The sequence below is a fragment of the Protopterus annectens genome, chromosome 5.part0 (assembly GCF_019279795.1).
Source record: "Protopterus annectens isolate FY-2018-M chromosome 5.part0, PAN1.0, whole genome shotgun sequence".
NCBI lineage: Eukaryota > Metazoa > Chordata > Ceratodontiformes > Protopteridae > Protopterus > Protopterus annectens.
Genome location: NC_056735.1, coordinates 653,079,058 through 653,093,828, shown reverse-complemented (window position 1 = coordinate 653,093,828; position 14,771 = coordinate 653,079,058). Strand labels below are relative to the sequence as shown.

Genomic DNA, 14,771 nt, shown 5'->3' with positions numbered 1-14,771 from the left:
AGTTTCCCAGGAAAAACAAGCATGAAATGCTAGTAAAAACTAAAAGTTTTTAAAAGTCAGACAAATGCAGTAATAAGCACATTAAAACACTTTGCCAGCCTCACACAGTAAAATAAATACAATTTCTCAACAGAAAGGATGGTTTTCAGTTACCTTAAACAACTTTTAAGCTGACAGGAAGAAAAAAAAAAAGTACTGTACAGTCTCATGACAGTCAGTTAGAACACAAACTCCTAGCTTTAAAATAATGTATTCCTCTTCAAGAAAGTTAACAATAAACAAAAATTACTGAACGGAAGGTTTTTCCCCAAAGGGAACTTTCTGCCCAGCAAAGGAACAACACAAGCAGACTAAAGAACTTCAGAATTCTCAGGAACGTACTTCAGTGGCAGTAGGCTCTGAAGCACTCGGTGCCCAAACTAATCTTTTAGTCAGGTCAGCTCAAGCTGCCAGACACTTTGGGTGCATGGAAGTGCCCTGAAGTTTTGGAAACTGGCTGACTGTTCTATCATTGACAGGATATAATCTCAATAGCTAAGGCTACTTCAGCAGTGATCAAAATGATGAACAGTTATAATGATCCAGAGGGAAGCAGAGTGCAAGTAGACCTCACTACCATTGGTGGGTCTCGATGCACAGAAGACACAAGTAGGGCAACTGCAGTATTTGCATGCCTTGACAGAATAATTACTTAGGAAATCTTCACATTCTGAATAAGGGACATGATATTCTTTACAGCAGATTTCTACAGTATGTGTTACACTCAAACTGCTATTAGTTATTCCATAAACAATTTACAGTTCTGTTTTTTTGGCTTCTGGCTCTTAGGTGTTCTTTTACAAAGGCTAACACCCTGACACTTATCCCACAGGATCCCAGCAATGAATATTGGCACAAACTGGAATCTGTGATACACGTGTTACAGTAATGGTAAAGGTATCAATACCCTCCCACAGAGGAAAACCAATACATTTTACTATCGAGACAAGTCACTTTCACCTATATATATTTTTTTACACATACATACATACATACATACATACAAATTTATTTATTTTATTTATTTATTTTCAGTTTGATAACCGGGGTGGTCCACTGGGCTCAAGGAGCCCGTTTTCAGTGGAGGCCCGGGGAGAAAAGCTCCAAAATTACAAAGATACAATAAAAATATGATAAAAAGTACAATAAAATGCAGTTATGAATAAATCCTAGTGTTATATAATATTTTAAACAAAACTGTAAGATGATACAGTGAGATGTAGCAAAAAGATGCAGTGCAATAAGTAGAGTATAGGAGACTTCAGGATAGTTCATAAAGAACATGCATGGTAATGAAGACGGGTAATGGAAAGTACGCAGAGTAGTAGGAATAAATACCTAAAAGTGGAGGAAGGGGAGAGAGGCGGTTGAGTAGTGAAGCAAGAGGCAATTGTTTATTAGAAAGAAGAACATATGTGAGAGAAAAGCAATAGGGGGTAATAGAAGGGGGAAGGAGGGTAAAGTTAGTAGAAGAGTGTTGGACACAATTTGTAGAATGTTAGAGTCATTAGTTAGTCAAATGTAATATAGGTTTAGATGGAAGAAGTATATAGGGAGAGAAAGTACAGAAAGAAGGTTGTGTATAGTATTTACATTATATACATTAAAGGTTTATAAGTTATGTTAGAAATATCAAGGGGAAGCTGTTGGGCAGAATAGCAAGGTGAAGAAGTACTTAATGAAGAACAAGTAGGAATGACTTTATTAGGATTAGGGGGGCAGAGAGCAATTACATTTCCAATTTTGGGAGAGATGAGAATGGAGCTGGGATTTGAAGAGTTCAAGGTTATTGGAGATTCTTAGTGAGGGGGAAAGAGAGTTCCATTTTTTTGCTAGGGAATAGGATAGCAGACACTGGCCAGCGGGACGTTTTGGTTTGTGAATAGAAAGTTGATTTTGTTGTGCAGATCTTAGGGGTCTGTGGGGAGTATAAGAAGGAAGGATGTATGCTAGAGCAGGGCATGCAGTAGGTTTAAAGATTAATTTGTGGGCTGTAGTGAGTTAGAGGTAACAGAGGTAGTTGGGAGGCTCTAGCCATTTTAGCATGTGTAGGAAAGAGCAATGGTGGGAGGAGTGTTTAGATTTAGTAGCGAATTTGGAAATTTTGTTGTAGCAGATTTCTAGTTTTGAGGAGATGGAGGAAGCAAGGTTGGTTAGAAGAGGGCACCGTATAACAGTGATGGTAGTAAGTTGGTAGTGGTAAGAATTTGCCTGTTAGAGGGAGAGAGGAAGTAACCCCAAGTTTTTGATGGGTTCTTTTATATTTAATTGGACATGAGTATCGAATTTTTGGTGCTCGTCGATAGTAACACCGAGAAGTTTAGCAAAGGGGACAACTTCTATTAGGGAGTTGGCATTACTGGTAATATTGAAAGATTGTTAAGGTGCAGGTTTTTAGAGGGAGAGAAAAGTAGGATTTTGGATTTATTAGCATTAAGGGAGAGGTGGCTTTGAAACATCCAGTTCTCAGTGGCTGTAAAGACAGATTGGGTAATTGCTTGGAGAGCAGGAAGATTAGGAACAGAGCAGATTAAAGTAAAGTCATCTGCATACTGCACTATTTTAGTGTCAGGAATGGCTGCATGGAAATCATTAATGAATATATTGAAGAGCATTGGACCGAGTATTGAACCCTGAGGAACTCCGGTTGGGGTAGGAAGAAAGATTGAGGTACTAGTTTTCCATTTCACAGCCTGGGATCTGTCAGAAAGATAACTCTTAAACCAGGTAAGTGAATGCTGATTGAGGTTAGACAGGTGAGTTAGAAGGTGGGAGTGAGAGACAGTGTTGAAAGAATTGGAAAGATCTAGAAGGACAGTGGATACAATTTCTCCAGAGCCTCGAGCAAGCCCCGAGCATGGTTTACTATGTCTAAAAATGAAAGGAGAGCGGTTATTGTACTATGGCTGGGGCGGAAGCCATGTTGAGTAGGGGTAAGGAGGTGGTTACTGATAAGGAAGGGCATAAGTTGGTGGTGGATGCATTTTTCTAGAATGTTTGATATTGGGGAGAGAACGGCTATTGGACAGAAATTAGAGATGTTATTGTTTTTGCCTCCTTTGTGAAGAGGTAGGATATAGGCAGCACGCCACAATTTGGGGACGTAAGATTCATGAATGGATCGGTTAATGAGAATGCTAATGGGGATGGCAATGGCATCTGCAGCAAGCTTTAGAAAGTGTGAGGGGATATTGTCAGGGGCATTGGAGCAAGACTTGAGTTTGGTGAGAAGCATTTTGATGTAAGAGATAGAGATGGGTTTTAGATGTAAAATAGGGGGAGGGGTGGGAGAGGGAGATTGAGTGGGGGGAAGGGAATATAGGGTTTAGTGGAGGGGAGGAGATATTATTGGGGAAGGTCTTAGTGAGTTCAGCTATGGAGTTGGTAAAGAAGGAGTTGAATAGGGTGGCAATTTCTATGTCTGTTAAATTATTATCAGGACAGGGATTGTTTTTTGTACCAGGGTGCAGAAGAGAGTTTATGGAGTTCCAGAATTGTTTTGGGTTTTTTGAATGGGTAGACTGTAGTTTAATGTAGTAGAATTTTTTGTCTTTTGTAATAAGCTTTTTTGTTAGGTTACAGAGTTGCTTGTATTTGAGGAGGGTGTCAGGGAGTTTTTTTCTGATTGTAAAGTTTCCAAGTCTTGTCTCTTTGTTGCTAAAGTGATTTAGTATCTTTAGTTAGCCATGGGGCAGAGTAAGGTTTTATTCGCTTAGTTCTAGGAGGTGCTTGGGCATTTAGAATGTCTAGGAAGGTTGTATTAAAGAAATGTATGGCTTCATCTAGGGGAAGAGATTTTAGATTGTCCCAGTTGGTTTAAGTGTTTCTGAGAATATAGAAGGGTTGAAGTTTTTGAGATTACGAGTATAGGTAAATTGGTGTTGATGAGGGGAGGAGTGGGTAGCTCGGAGAATGAAAGCTAAGAGATGGTCACTCATGGTGTATGGTAGGATAGCAGAGTGAGATATCTTATTTGGGTGGGAGGCTACGATCCAGTCCAAAGTAGACCCTGGGGGGTTGATTCTATTAGGTCTGGTAATGCCGTCTATTAGTTGAGTGAAGTTGAGTAGATTAATAGATAAAGAGGGATTATTGTTATTAATCTTGTTCCAATCTATATTCACATCTCCTAATATGTATGTCTCTAGTTTAATATTAGTTGAGGACCATAGTAGAATGTTTTCAAGAGTAGGGATATTATTTCCAGGGGGAATGTAGATGCTCATAATACAAATACTTTTATGGTTATTCAATCTGAGTATCCCTATGACTATTTCAGCATTGCTAAATTGAGGAATGGGGTTTTGGTAAGGACTGAGGTTAAGCAGGCTGTTATAGATTAATGCTACTCCTCCTCCTTTTTTGTTTTGGTGGTCACATCTGAGTGCTTGAAAGCCAGGGGGAAGGATCTCAGAGTCAGTGATGTGGGGCTTTAGCCATGTCTCAGAGAGTGATACTATGTCTGGAAGAGTATGGTTAAGCCAAGCATGGAAGAGAGCTATTTTATTTTTTAAACTCTGGGTATTGATTGTAACTAGCTTAAGGAATTTGTGGTTGGAGGTATTGGGTGAGGTAGGGGAAGAAAGGTTAGTAGTTGTCTGAGGACCCGGGCTGGGGTGTATGTCTCCTGCTAGGAAAAGCAGGATAGAGGAAGAAGGGAACAGGATCTTTGAATTACTTATAGTAGTTTGTGGAAATAACATTTTTCCTTTGGAAGTATGGAGTTTAATAGAGTAGGGTAGCAGTTTGAGTTTGAAATAGTGAAATGGGTTTGGTTGAATTAGGCAGGGGGATATAGTGTGAAAGGGGGATGAGAATGGGTGGAGGATATTGGAGGTGGGGGAATAAGAGGGGGGGGAAGCTTGTAAGAGGAATAAGAAGTGGCAGAGAAAGCAGTTAGTAGGAGAAGGGTAGTTATAGAGTGGATGAAGAGAGTTTGTGGAAGTGGTGATATCTTCATTGTTAGATTTAGGTATAAAGGGAAGTGTGAGGATGTTGTAGGGGTGTTTTAGGGTAAGAGGGAGGAGTGATAGAGAGAACAGGAAGATACAGGACAGAGTGGGAGTGAATATTCAATTGAAAGGGTTTAGCGGAGGAGAAGAGATGGAATTGGTTGGAGGTGGGGGGTGGAGTAGGGATGGATTGGTTGGAGTTGAGGGGTGGAGTAGAGATGGGATTGGTTGGAGGTATGGGGGAGGAGAGATGTAAGTATAAAAGTAGGAGTGTTGGGGTGGGTGAGATTTGGGGTAGGGTAGGGTAGCAGAGTGAGCCCGAAGGGCGAACGGAGCGGGGCAGACCCAAAGGAAAGGATGCAGCAGGAAGACGAGAAAAACAATCAGTATAGTGGACGGTAAGAACAGGAGAAGGTAAGTAAGGAAGGCAGAGGTTGTGGGTGTAAGGATAGGAAGAATGAGAGGCTGTAAGGAGAAAAGTCTAGTATAGGGCTAGAGGTGAAGAAGAGGGGGTAAAATACTATGGTTTGTCAACTATAGAAAGTTGAAAGAAATAATAAGTAAATCAAAGGTGGGTGAAGACTGCCCTCTAGTGATCAAAATCTGTAGTGACAGTGATTGGAGATCACAGCAGAAGGCTGGAAGTGGAAAAGAATTCAGAAGGGAAGGGCTGGAGGGTGTTGGAAATACTACAAAGGCTCGGGTGACTTTGGTAAGGGTGGATGCGGAGTACAAGAGAGCAAGTGGAGGGGGTATGGCTGCTGGTAGTTCTGGCAGTTTAAACTAGACACCTAGCAAGTATCATAACATTAACCCATACAAGTAGAGATAATACAACCTTAATTAACATACAATCTTAGTTTGTCTTGGAGGTTATGTCCAGGGGATACTTTGGATACCCAGGTAAGGAAAGACACAAGCAAGGTGTGATAGGAGAATATAGCTGGTCTTTGAAGTCCAGCAGGACCCAACAGGAAGTAGGAAAATTAGGTAGAAGTAGTTTGCACAACTGGAGAAAAACAAAAATAAAGGGAGAAGAAAGTTATTTTGAATACTGGATATCTAACAGAAAAGAAAGCAGGTTAGTTAGCAAAATTAAGAGCAGAGCACATGAGCTAGTCAAATAAAGAAATATTAGCATCAGGTGTAGAATCTTGAGAAGCTAGGCACAAGCACTAAAACTTTTCAGGCACAAACAATAATGTTCTTCTAACCTGCCAATACACCAAAACAAATGTTGTTCTTAAAAATATCTAAACTAGTGCTTGCTTTAATGTAATTTGGTAATCTATTCCATTCATCAGCTACTCTCTCAGACAGCCAATTAGTACACCTCTCGCTCCTATACAATCTTCTACATAGGCTGTCTGAGGATTCTCCACTACTTTGTGATAACCAAACATTCAAGAAGTAGATGTCTGTAAATGCCCTATAGTTCTGATTTTTTTAGATATAATCTTGCTATTAGGATAAAAAAATCCTGTTCAGCGCATGTAGTCCCTAGAGGAAAACATGAAGCCCACTGGGTACAAAGCAAACTGGCTGTTCACCTCAGTCTAAAACAAAAAAGCACTTAGTCTGTGACACATGTCCTTAACCAATCACTGAATACCAACATTTTGGCAAGGCATTTAAGGACCACATAGGGCAGTGGAAGGATTTTACTAAGAAGATACATTTTTCCCATGCTTGCCAGGACATTACATACTCCCACCATATTCTTCTGTATATTGAGGAGGGAGAACCTTCTTAGTTTGTTCACTCCAATGTGAACAATGACCATGTCATAATTAGCTGTAATAATAATTTTTAAAGCAGCTAAAATTTTTGCTCCAGGTAGGCAGGATGCTACCACAAGAGCCACTTTGCCACAGAAAGTCTAACCTCACAAAAATTTAAATAGCACAGCAGTAATGCAATACAATTACAAATTCAAAAATAATCCCCATAGTAGAACCCAAATATAACCAAACTCTATATTAAAAAAATACTGCACACAAAAATAAATCAAACCCTTGAGATGTCAAAACTCTTCCTGAACTAAATAAGGAACTCTAGACAGTGATCAAACTTCACTCTGCTTGCAATATTCTCAGACCACATACTCATACATGCACCTCCCTAGAACAAGATCGCAAGGTGCTATCTAAGGCTAACAATACTACATCTACAGGGCTGGATAACATACCAGGCTGCCTCATAGTCAGCCTGAAGCAGGACGTGTCTGATCTCCTATAGAAACGATCAGCCTCAAAACATGCTTTGTGCTAGATGAATGGGGGACTGCTGCATTCATTCTCCTACACAAAGGTGGGGCTTCAACAAACCTGGGTAACCATAGATCCATAAGCCTGAGCATTCTCATCTGTAAGACTAGGAAAAAGATCATTATGGAATTATTATTATATAAAGGAGACAGATAACCTACAGACTCTTGACCCAGCACAGTTCAGACTTGTCAAGGGTAGATCCTGCATACTTAACTTGGCTGACTTCTTCAAAAGTTAGTGAAGCAATGGAAGAGGGCAAAACAGTACATAGAGCATATTTAGAACAAACTTGCAAAGGTATTCAGCACTATTTCACACTTTATTGTAGATAAACTCTCCCAGTTAAATATCAGTCCCCTTATAATGCACTGGATAGCAAACTGAATCACAAATAGAACCCAGAGAGTTAGGATGGGCAGCTATATAAAAGACTTGTCATTAGTGGTATATCCCAGGGTTCAGACCTTGGGCCACTTCTCTTTGCCATTTACTTCTCAGGTCAGAGTTAATTACCATCACAAACTCACCAGAGGGCACCAAAATCATCCAAGAGAGTCTGTCCCAAACAAATAGCTGGTATCAAAACCATGGATTAACTCTAAATATCAAGAGGTGTATAGTCGTATCATTCTGCAAGCATGACTCTCCTTGTACCTACCAAATTGACAATATATCTCTGAAAACAGATCCTGTAGTTAGGGATCTGGGATCATATGTCATCAACGAACTGCCCATTGATCACCAAGTACCCACTGTAAGGAAGTCCTTTTTCATCGCATAGTTTACACACAACGGCATTATGTCCAGATCCGGTGATGCATTTGTTCAACTGTAATCAACAGTCATTAGGCTGATCATAGAGTATAATGCCCCTTTCAATATGTACCTGTCCAAACACTTGCCACAAGTGGAAGGACCACAACTCACTAAAAAACTGCAGACAGTCTCAAAACTTTGACCCTCTTCTTAATGTCACACAGGCTACTGAGAGGCAACCTCAACCTTCTGTATTGACCCTATTCTGAACAGCAGTATCATACATATCCACGCAATGGATCTTAAATCTCTTTTACAAAACAAATAGAACATGCTGGAGGAACTGGTTTGCATCACAGAGAATACTGCTTCTAAAGAACTGTATTTTACTCCACATAAAGCAAAGGACTTGTCTTACTCTATTCAAAAATACAGTTTGGATGAATGGATAGGTAACTGCAAATTCACCCCACATTTGGCACCCCTGTCCCTCATGGATAAGAGAAACACATAAATGTCCCAGCATATCCTTGTTTAGCCCATCTTTGGGTTATTTATAAGCAAAACTAAGAAAGTATAATAAAACAATGGGAAAATGAAAACAAAAAAAACATAGCATGTTTACAACATAAAAACCAAAAAAGTCAAAATATTTACGAAAAATCATTTTCTGGCAGCTTTCAAAATAAAATCTTGACCTAGTTTCTTCTTACTTAAAAACTGTATTTGTCAGCTCCTCCCAAAATTCAGGAGCAGTTAATCTATTTTGCTTCACAGAAAACACACACACAATCTTTGCTTTACATTCTGGTTCTAACCTAAAAGCTTTTAAAAAACAACAGCACTACAAAAAATATATGAACCACAAAACAAACATTAAATACAGTACAATCTTTCTTGGCAGCTTTCACAGGAAAACAACTGGCTTTTCATATCTTAAATAAAAATGCTAGTGCTCAACTCTTCCCAGAATTCAGAAACAGTTACTCCCTTTGGCCCCACAGAAAGAAACAGCTTTATTTTCTGACCCTAATCCACAACTTTAAAATCCAAGAATATGCTATAATAAAACAAGAGCTTTAAAAAAAAAAAAAAGATATTTTATACAAACTAAATATAAACATATTTCGTCAGTGCATATACTAAAAGTAGAATGGCTGGCAGAAGATTAGCACAGCATATGCACAAGGATGACATTCAAATTCATGAACTGTCAAATTCATGAACTGTAAAACTCACAAACACTTAAAAAAGTAGTCTTTTGATGGCAGTTCTCACAGGAGTATGACAAAGTGAATGCATGGGAGCCTGTGGTTTGTGTAATAAAAGCAAAATATCCTGTGCCACAAGAATACACATATCGGAACTTGTTAACTCACCAGTCATGTTGGCCTCCAAACCTGCAGTGTAAGCTGCATTATACACTAGACCCCCCATATGTTAAATCTTTGGGGGAGGATCAACCTAATTGAAACTCAAAAAACTCAAACACACAAACAAGTTGACAAACTATCAGCAAACTTAATACTAACCTGTACAAAAACTACATATAAATAACACCAAGAAAAGTTTTGTTTTTGCAATGGGCAAGCACCCCACTGCACCTCCAAACTTAATTCTCAACTTCAGGTGTTAAAGAACACCACCAGTTCATAGTGAAACATCACACTTGACAGTGCATGCTCGTATCATACAACAGCACAAACAATGTAATGCATAAAATCATCACCAACACAGTCACTCCAAACACGCCAAATACACTCACACATACCAAACAGTAAAAAGAAACTTACTAAACGAAATAAATCAGACATTACAGTCATTCGACATTCCCCTACCTTTGCAAAATATTTGTTGTTCAGTTGCCATTAAACATTGCAAACATAAACAAGATTGTTTTACCATACATATTATATATATATATATATATATATTATAATTTATTATTATTTATCTGTAGCTGTAATCACTACATTCAAAGTAAAATAGCATAAAAAACTAAAACAACCTAATCCATACAGCAGTGTTATTTATCATAAAAAACTCTACAATGGGACTACTTTGTATGCACTGTGTTTTAATATTTAAGCAATTTCACAAAGAAAACACAAGAAATGAGATGTCTTCATATTTAACAAAGTTAAATAACTAAAACAAAACAGGATAACAGATTACTTACTATTGCATTGAGTAGTAGTTCACTACACAAATCTCTAAAAAAATTAGTACATTGGCTAGGCTTAAAATGGCCCAAAAAGGTTAATTAGCCTAGTACTAACCTATGAACCTATACATATCTGAGACCCCAGCACATTCGCATGTGCAGTCCTGCACACACACACACACACACACACACACACACACACACACACACACACACACACACACACACACACACACACACACACAAACACACAGGATTTCTGGCAAAATCCCAAGTCTTTAATCACTTTGCAAGTATGCCCAAACTAGGCAGACAAATTCTTTTTGAGATTTTACTCAGAATTATCTCACAAACAAGGACCACATTTCAGTTTTGTGCAGGTTTCAGCATGGTTTAGTTGACCTGAGAGGCTTGACTGCAGTCCCGAACCACAGGCACGTGCAAGTAATCAAAGACTTTACTTCCCAAATTGAATGCTAATAACAATACTGTATACCACCAACAAAAAAAGGAAGCAATACTTCAAATTAAATAACCTAAAGATACAAACAATTCATGAAATAAAATAATGCATGCAAATCATGAAATGTGGAATGCACCCATTTAACAGATAAGTGCACAGTATAATGCAGCAAGGTCTGGAAGTGACTACATGGTAATACAGTAGGAACCCATGCAGCATGTAAAGAAACTGCTGCCGGATCCTTTAACCCCTGGCTTCCACGCAGTTATTTGGTTTATTTTTAACAAAGGATTCAGTACAGTTTACCTTATTAGAAATTTGCTGGGTGGTATTAAGGAAGGGCCTTCACAGAAAATAACATCCGACTTAAATATATTGAAATAATGATATTTCAAGCTTTGCATTCAAATGTAAGCTTTAATCTCCTGCTCCAACAGCTGTAAATGATACAAAACAACCTATCTTATTAGAAATTAGCAGAGGAGCTGGGAGTGGCAGACCTCCTTATGAATATGATGGGATTAGTGCATCTTAACATGTCCAATATGTTGCATAAAAAATTATGTAATTAATGCAGCAAGAATTTGATAAATTAAAATTTCTAAAATGGCATACAATTACAAATGTAATGTTAATAAAATATCACTGCTGTGTAAAGAAACATTTAGACTGGACAGCAGAATTGGGAATGTATGATTATCTTATCAAAGTTATTATGCAAGAGATAGGCGGGACTGGGATGGACTTTGCTACTGTGCATCTGTGGTGCTACTTCTTTGAGATATAACCATCAAAATTAGCAAATTTGGAGTGTATGAAAATTACTCTGCACGTTAACAGGATGACTTGACTTAACAGTTAATAAACAGCAACGTACTAACTGTTTTCTGTGCAAGTCTACAAAGTAATTTGAATCTCGTGCAAGCATGGGGGCACACTACAGCACAGCTGCTCCTTTAATATTTCAACTCTGAGACTACACAACTTTGAAGTTACAATATGTTAGCAATGAACAGCTTACCTTCTCGTGCAAAGAATACGGCTGTTTTTATGCTTACAGCTCCTGTATCAGTGCAACTATGAAGTGTAAAACTCAGTGAATCAAAGCAACTTAACTTACACTGATGCACAGCAGCCTGAACTGGCTATCTGAAATTACCTTCACAGATGCCATAAAACACAGCATACATTAGATACGCTATCGATACATGTAACTCATTATCGGGAGGCGTCAATTCTGGGCAAAATAGTGAAACTGTACATTTTAGAAGTTTTGTTCGTACTTTATTGTTTTCCATGTCAGAGATTCCGAGTGCCACTGTTTTTCTTTGGTATTATATCATGCCTCTAGGCACATTTTTATTTATTTACTTTGCTCACCTGAGAATAGTGATCTGGTTAAATCACTTGCTCAAATGCATGCTGCATACAAATGGAGAAGGAAAGGTCCTACTGGACTAAAGAAGCTTACTAACATCTGACTGCGGCTGGTAGACATACACTTATTAATATGACATTTACTTTCATGTGCAGTAAAAAATAAAGTAACCTATAGAAATAATTTATTTAAAATAACGCAAAGTGTAAATGATGAAATATCATTTATAAAAATGTCGTGGCATGCAATGCTAAAAGCAAGATCCACAAAAGACACAACAGTCTATTCAATGATACTGCAGTTAAGTCTGTCCAAATGGATACTATTCGGGCATCGTATCTTTCTGCACATTTCAGTATTAGCGAATAACGGCATGCGTTTTACTGTGCTGGCGAAAGCTTTAAAGGAGTGCATCTGAAGTCTGGAAGAGAAAATACTCGCCCTGATAATAAAGTTAGCTGTTATTAACCTAAACCACAGGACACTCGGCTGATCATTCCACTCCCCAAATTCTGAGTACAAACACTATTAAACATAACGGCTGGGAAGAGCTGAGCTCAGCAAAAGCGGCAAAACAGCCCACATAAACCAGCACGGCTCCTAAATATTCAGCTGCATTAATAAAAATTCCATCTATATACTCAAGACAGACACTGCACTGACCTGTGCGTTTCGCTAATATAGCACTTAGACACAATCTTAACATGTACTGTTAGATGACATCCTTGTCATTCAGCACTGACACAAGCTTCAGACTGCACATCTGTACTATTCAGTTACTGCATCCTCGACGCTCTTGTGCCAACATTGAACAGTTATTTCCTGTGCAACATCCACAGCTTTCCCATCGGCCTGTCTGGGAGACCCCCGCTTCCGGTCTTTAATAATAGAGAAAAGTGACCTGATAATAGTTTGTGTCTGTCGATTAAATTGGTTACGGTCTTTTGTCGTATTAGATTGTGGCAGTGAACATTTTCCGTCGTGTGGTTTGTCTTACCCCTTAGATTCATACAAGTACATTTCTATAATGTGCAAATGTTATTAACGTTTTCTGATAGATGGTTTGGCTTGCGGGCATAAAATAAAGACAGTGTTGCAAAGTGGCATTTTTCCCCCCTCCGCGTTCTTTTTTCACACAGCCACCGCGGGTTTCCTGTTATATTTTTTTAGCTTATAATACTCCTATAAAATGCCTATGCGTGTATGTTTAATGTTCTTCGCCGATCACTTTGAGACGAGATATTGAGATGCGCACATGTGATGAAGTGACATTATGTTTACAGAGGAATGGATGATGTGAGATGCTGCACAAGAAAACGATTGTGTCCGAATACACGACTGCGGTTCCCGTCATGAAGGCCGGCTTCACTGTTTGTTGTGTATAGTGGGGTGGGGTAGTGACCTAGTGTTTCCATGTATTGTCTTCTGTGCTTTTCAGTTAAAGTAGTGAAAACACCAGGTTGAACACATTGTCATCGCTACCCTTGGTTTAGAATGTAAATGATGTCATGGTCGTAATACGGAAAGAAGGGTGATATACATAGGTAAATTTAATTTCTTAATGTTTTAAATAGCTAGCTACGGTCAGTTGTCACTGGATGGGGCAGCTTAGTTCACATTACCCAGAAGTTAAATTTGACGAGCTGCGTGTTGTCGTCGGTAAAATCGGCCAGATTAGTAACACTGACTTGATAAGATCACATCTCTGTGTCATAATAAAGTACAGCCTAAGCAAATACTCTTAGCTCTATGAAGCCAGTGTTCTAATTGTGAATGTATGTCAACTCTAAATGTTTAGTATGGCATGTTTTAGTATTGTATAAGTAACTCTAAGTGCTTGTTCACAAATTTCTAATTGTGTAGTCTCATATAAGTAATCCAATTGTATATATTTGTAACCAGATCCATCTTTTAGCTACAATGATCTTATTACAACAGGCATACATACCACACTGTGTTGGCCCATCTCACAAAGGGATATTTTACAGTTACTGGCATTTAGGTGTAACAATGATACATTACAACAACTCTATGTACAGGGCAATGGAACCCTGAAATAAAACCCTAAGGCACTGCTTACAAAAAAAAAAAAAAAAAAAAAAAAAAAAAACCACACCCTCCTTCCATTTCTCATTTTACCTTTTTTCTTCAGCTTTTTCATGAAGGCATAACTTTATATATGCTCTAAAGTGCTTTTTAAGTTTATTTATTTTGAAATGATGATCAAGGAAAGAAATTCAATATTGTTGTTCAGCTTTTTTTTTTTTTCCTTTTCTTTCAATATACTTTCTTGAAGACACAGCACAGTAATAATTTAACCATTTAATAACTCAGTTAAGCCAGTGCCCCCCAGAAGCTAGAGCATTTCCCTTTTTAAATCCAAAAGCCTAAACAAAAATTGTGAGTAAGAAAAAGAATTTCAGTCTTATTTTAAAGCTGACAAAATAGTAGCTCAAAATAAATTAACAAGTCAATTGTTGGGGATGAAAGCAGAGATTCAAACAGTCATATATATTTCAATTGACTTGACTGACATACATATATATAGCATGCACTTACTCTCTCGATCCTAACCCCCAAAGGCAACCAGCTGTATATGTGACTGATGTTCGATTGTGAGGAAAGTGAAAATAAATAATGATTGCAATAATGTATTCTACTTTGCTGCTAGGCAGCAGTACTGCCCCTACAGGAGCTAAAGTAACCTTCTTTGTATACCTCTGAGGTCTGTTAGAAAGTAAAAAAAATG

The 14,771-nt window shown here is 38.3% G+C and overlaps 1 protein-coding gene across 2 annotated transcripts in view; it reads right to left on the bottom strand.

The window, feature by feature from the left end:
* AGPAT3 (1-acylglycerol-3-phosphate O-acyltransferase 3) overlaps positions 1 to 12,840 on the bottom strand; it is a 1,609,180-nt gene extending 1,596,340 nt beyond the window's left edge. For both annotated transcript variants that reach the window (XM_044072498.1, XM_044072499.1), the window contains exon 1: positions 12,686 to 12,840. The gene's annotated coding sequence lies outside the window, so the exon portion shown is untranslated. The remainder of the gene's footprint in view (positions 1 to 12,685) is intronic.
* Positions 12,841 to 14,771: the final 1,931 nt, after the last annotated feature.